Source organism: Sciurus carolinensis, chromosome 17, assembly GCF_902686445.1.
Source record: "Sciurus carolinensis chromosome 17, mSciCar1.2, whole genome shotgun sequence".
Classification (NCBI taxonomy): domain Eukaryota; kingdom Metazoa; phylum Chordata; class Mammalia; order Rodentia; family Sciuridae; genus Sciurus; species Sciurus carolinensis.
In genome coordinates, this window is record NC_062229.1 from 43,882,217 (window position 1) to 43,888,216 (window position 6,000).

The following is a 6,000-nucleotide window of genomic DNA, read 5'->3' on the forward strand; positions in this document are numbered from 1 at the left end:
GATGACTGCAAACCCCAAATTCCAGAACCCTTACCAGAGTGAGAACTGCCTTTGAAAGCCACCACACCTGTATGTTGAAACTAAAGCGATCTCTATCTGAATGAGGGAGAGAGGCTCCCCAGAAACACAAGGAAGGTCATGTGATGAACCCCCTCCAGAGCAGAAGTTCCACATCACATCTGCCAGCGGGGTTCCCAGCCAACTGTGCTCAGGTCTCTGTGTCCTTCACAAGTCCAATCATGCTTTCAAGGGCTCTGAATGGAAATTACTTCCAAAATTTAAACTGTGTTCTTTCCTTGCCAATTACATTAAAAATCAAACCAAAGACTAATCAGTTTCTTCCCTCAACAAAACACATTTAATATCTCATTAGCTTTGGAAAGTTTCACAGCAAACAGGCATAAAAGGACATGCTGGAAAAAGCATTATTGTCTTTCTGTCTAAATAGCTACTGACACCCTGTTACTTTTTTTCCCCTCTAATAGTGCACTCTGCCTAAAGTCTTTGTAAAAGACTGCATGTAGCTGGGCACTGTAGCCCAAGTCTGTAATTCCAGCAGCTTCGGAGGCTGAGGCAGGAGGATCACAAGTTCAAAGCCAGCCTCAGCAAAAGCAAGGCACTTAACAACTCAATGAGACACTATCTCTAGATTTAAAAAATACAAAAAAAGGTCTGGGGATGGTTTAGTGCCCCTGAGTTCAATCCCTGGCCCTCCAACAAGAAAAGAAAAGAAAAGGAAAAAAAGAAACGAAAAGAAAGAAAAACAGGACGGGCACATAGCAGCATTAGTTCACTTGCTTCTCTCCATCTTGTGACTGACACAGCAAATAGGCCTGTCAGGCCACTTTGAGCTGCCTGTCTTGTCTTCAGGCCACACTGTGGAAATCCATGTGTAATATTATCAAGAAACTTCTTGCTCCTTTGAATTTGGGTAGAGGAGTTATGGCTCATTACACTTACTCATTCCGAACACCTAGCTCTTTTCCACAGTTGTTAGGTGAACAGTAAATGCACAGCATTAACCCTCACGCACACAGCCAGCACAAAATAAAACCAGAGCCAAGAGGTCACAATTTCAGAAATTCCTTCAAATCCAATTTTAGAGACTCCTGAAAATACAGCAGAGAGACTCCACTATCCCTTCAAAACTGTATGAAAGTCAAGACTTCTCCAAAGAACAGCAAAACAAAACCTAAGAAATTCTGAGTTACAGCTACTGTGGAAAGAAACCTGTTGGGTTTGCAGTGGGCAAAGGTGTTTCTTCTCCTATCATTCAATACAAGAAAATTAGAAGAGCTTTGGGAGCCACTAGGAGAAATGGCCACCACCACGCCACCAAGTAAAATGGTGTCTACACTGCCTTCATTCAGTTTCATTATCGAGTATTTCTCAGGGTTCAATAGATCCAGATCATCCTATCTGTTCTAAAAATCTTTATAGAGCGACATGCTAGTGCTCTCAGTCACCATTTCTGCAAAGTGTAACTCTAAGAAGAAATGGAGGGCAGCTTCCACGGAAGGCAAATGAAAGGAATTTCTGCCTGATGTTGCTGCAGTTGTTTAACTGGTTGAAGATGCTGTCTTTTATGACACCCAGTGCCTGTTAGCTCCAAATGCACAAGATAAATTCTACTTAAATTTAGAGATAGGAAAAATTTTGTCTGTCAAAATAAGTTTGTGCACTTCCATTTCAGTCTTTTTTTTTCCCCCTTCGGTGCAGGGGATGGAACTCAGGGCCTCACATATGTTAGGCAAGTGCTTTATCACTGAGCTATGCCCAAAACCCCTGTATACTTCCTTTTTTTTTTTTTTTTTTTTTTTTTAAATAAAGGAAACTGTTCAGTTGCAACATAAAACTAAGTTTGATACAGGAGTAAAATAGCACAATAAAAATTCCTTCCAGATATGTGGAATATCTATTTCCTATTCATTTCACTTAATTTCCTTGTAGTTTATTATAAGCATCTCCCTGCAAAAAGCGTCGCATTAAAAAAAAAAAAAATAAAAAAAAAAATAAAAAGGGTTTACCACTAAACTCCTATTAGAATGACTAAAATCCCCAAATTGACAATACAAATTGCTGGCAAAGATATGGAACAACAGGAACTTTTTGTTCCTTGCTAGTAGAAATGTAACATGGTATAGCCCCTTTGGGGGACAGTTTAGCAGTATCTAAGCTTAGGTTTGCCATAGGATCCAGCAATCCTCCTAGGTATTCACTTGCTTTGAAAACTGATGTCCACACGACAACTTCCAAATGAATGTTATAGAAGCTTTATTCCTACTGGTCAAGAATTGGAAGCAATCAAGATGCCCTTCAGCAGGTGAATGGATAAACAAAATATGGAATGTCTATACAATGAATTATTTAGTCAGCGAGAAAAATAAGTGAACAAAGGTGAAAAAAGGTGTGGGTGAAATCTTAAGTGCATATTGTTAAGTGAAAGAAGCCAGGCTGAAAGGCCTCCTTGCATATAATTCTAATTACAAGACAAGACTTAGAGACAGTAAAAAGATCAGTGGGTGAAGGGACAGGGGAGATGAGGGTAAAACATGGAAGAATTTTTAGGGCAGTGAAACTACTCCATATGATACTGTGGTGGAGAATAAAATACACTATGCATTTGTCGAAATCCATAGAACTTTCTGGTATGAAGAATACATCTTAATGTAGGCATGAAAACCTTAAAAATAATTTAAGAGGTTGAAAAGTATCAGGATGAAATGAATGTAGAATGTGTATTACAAATATATGAAAAAGCTCACTGAAGAGGTTGGGGGAAAAGTGCTTTCCTAAGTAACTTTGGAAATGAGTGTCTAAAAGACTAAAGGTGAAAGAGACTATATAAGCACTGTGTTCCAGTTAACTCTAGAAGGTGTTTCTGTGGGGGGTATGGCTTACCATTCTGTTTTTGCTGTTCATGTGTCCTGGAATCAAACAATTAAGTAAATGCATGATAGGAACCAGATGTTTCACTACTGGAGCCGGAAGATAGAACAATACACATGGTAACAAATGAGAATTATAGACATCAGCATGAATACATGTTGAATATAAGTACAGATAGTTACACATAGAAATACTTAGTGATCCTGCCTTGTTCTGTCAGCTGAGAGGGCCAATCAACACCCAGTTGACACAAGCATAACCTGTAGCCAGATCTTGCTTGATGATATCACCCACAATAAAAGGAACCAGGACTCCCTGGAGAAATGACTGATGCTAGGACTTGGACTACTACACAAGATAAGTCTGAAATGTCTTGTCATTCCAGAAAGTGCTAAAACAAAAACAAGCCACAATGATGGGGCATGTCAAAGTGATGTAGGAGTCAACTGAAAGAGGTCCTGATGGCCAAAGCTGGGACCATCAGGCAAAAAGATAAAGTAGTATTGGATTATAACCCGAGATACCTATGAGTCCAGACTAGTATAAATAACTGACTGAATAAATAGAGAACAGACAAATCTTCCATGTGGAAGAATTAGACTTTTTTTTTTCCTGCTCTGGTTATTGAACCCAGAACCTTATGCACGCTAGGCAAGAATACAATACTTGCCACTGAGCTACATCCCCAGCAAGAGTTACAGGGGTTTTATATAAGTACTTTACCTTGGAAGTGTGGGTCATAACTCCACAATCCTTACTTGTGGAATGCAGGTAGTGACTACCTTTTAAAAAGTACAGGACAGAAGAGAAAGGAAAAAAAAAAAAAAAAAAAACCAACTACAACTACAACTAAGAAAGACAACAAACACTACTGCAAGGGAGGTATCACGATAGGAGAAGTCATGTTGACAGTCCCCACCCTTCATATGATGGACCTCCGTGGTCCTCAAGAGTGCATAACCTCAAGTTAATCACGAGGAAACATCGGACAAATGCTCATTCAAGGACACAACAGAATACCTGAGCAGTGCTCCTCAAAACTGTCAAGGTCACCGACGACAAAGAAAGTTTGATACACTGTCACGGTTTGAGGAGCCTTAAGAAACAAAAAGATTACATATAATAGCACGCCGATGGGATCTGGGGTAGAAAAAAGACATTAGGTAAAAAAGAAATCAAAGTATGGTCTTCGGTTAATTACAATGTAGCAATATTGATTCTTCAAGTGTAACATTTCTTTTGGCTGCAAGATGATAAAAGAGCAAACTAGAGCCAGGTGGATGGGAACCCACTGTGGTATTGTCATAATAATTCAGTAAAACTAAAACGGTTTTGGAATAAAACGTACATTTAAACCCACGCGCGTACCTGGAGAGCGCGGGCTGGGTCCCCGGGCGAATCCTGCAGGCGGCGGGACACAGGGCGCGGCGGGGACTAGCGGGGTCCCGGGCCGAGTCTCGCCCCAACGCGGCGCTCGCCAAGGAGGCGCAGCTCCTACCCGCGGCGGTCAGCAGCCGCGACTGCTCGCTCGTTTCCCAGGCGGAAAGTTCACGCAGCAGGGAATTATTATAATCTGCAATGACTGCGTGGAAGAGACTTGGCGAGAAGAATTTTCGTCAATTCAAATGAAATCAGGTGTGGTTTCTAGCTGGGGCTCTTCGCTCAGCCCTCCAAACGCCAAGCACGGGCATCACCAACTGGGAAGCATTTGTCCCCTGTTCGCCCTTGGCGAGACTCGGGAGCGGGTAACCGGGCCCAGATTGAAGGCACCCGTGGGTCAGACCGCAGGTGAATTCAGACGCCCGGCCGGGAGGGACAAAAGGGCCCTGGAGAAGGTAGAGAAGTGCCATGCAGGGAAGGTGGCCTGGAGCCAGGCCTGCTAGACATTCCCAATGTTAGGTGACATTGTGCAGCATTTAAATGTAAGCTTCTTTTAATGAAAACCCCCTGCTGGCTGAGCAAAAAACAAGACTGTCTTCCTGGGGGATTGAGGGGTGGGGGTGCATCTGAGACCTCTGAGAAAAAGGAACTGTCCCCACAGGTTGTGAATTTCAAAATTGTTTATTTAAAACCAAAACAGAAGGAACAAAGGTGGGTGGGAACTTGATGGAAAGCTGCGCTGTCATAGCAATAGCTACCTGAGCCGCGTGGCGATTTAAATCAAAATTCATTAGAATAAAGTTTTAAAAGGTCTAAGTGGCTCTGGCCACGTTCTAACTGCTCAGGAGCCCTTCCCAGCATTATGGAAAGTTCCATGGGATAGTGCTGCCAAGTAGAAGGCGATATTGGGGAAACTGGCAAAATTGGAATGCAAAGTCTGTATTTGTTGATTGCATCCGCGTTAAATTTTCTAATTCTGATCATTATAATGTAGTTATATAAAGAAATGTCCTCTTTCTCAGGAAGTCCATGTGGAAGTATATAGGGACAAGGGAACAACTTAGTCTCAACTGGTGAATCTAGGTTCTATTTCAACTTTTCCTTAAATCTGAAATTATTTCAAAAAAAAAATTTTTAGAGATACGAATAGGAAAAGAAGAACTCAAACTATCCCTGCTCGCTGATGACATGATTATATATTTAGAGGAACCTGGAAATTCCACCAGAAAACTTTTAGAACTCATAAGTGAATTCAGTAAAGTAGCAGGTTACAAGATCAATGCTCATAAATCTAATGCATTTTTATACATAGGTGATGAATCTTCAGAAAGAGAAGTTAGGAAAACTACCCCATTCACAATAGCCTCGAAAAAAATAAAATACTTGGGAATCAATCTCACAAAAGAGGTGAAAGACCTCTACAATGAGAACTACAGAACACTAAAGAGAGAAATTAAAGAAAATCTTAGAAGATGGAAAGATCTCCCATGTTCTTGGATAGGCAGAATTAATATTGTCAAAATGGCCATACTACCAAAAGTGCTATACAGATTCAATGCAATTCCAATTAAAATCCCAATGATGTACCTTACAGAAATAGAGCAAGCAATCATGAAAGTCATCTAGAAGAATAAGAAATCCAGAATAGCTAAAGCAATCCTCTCAGTAGAAAGAGCGAAGCAGGTGGTATCGCAATACCAGATCTTCAACTCTACTACAAAGCAATAGTAA

At 40.9% G+C, this 6,000-nt stretch overlaps 1 long non-coding RNA gene across 1 annotated transcript in view; it reads right to left on the minus strand.

Moving 5' to 3' along the window:
- Positions 1-4,388, minus strand: part of LOC124968328 (uncharacterized) — a 37,120-nt gene extending 32,732 nt beyond the window's left edge. The window contains exon 1 of the long non-coding RNA XR_007105675.1: positions 4,258-4,388. This is a non-coding gene — a long non-coding RNA (uncharacterized LOC124968328). The remainder of the gene's footprint in view (positions 1-4,257) is intronic.
- Between the last annotated feature and the right edge of the window lie 1,612 nt (positions 4,389-6,000).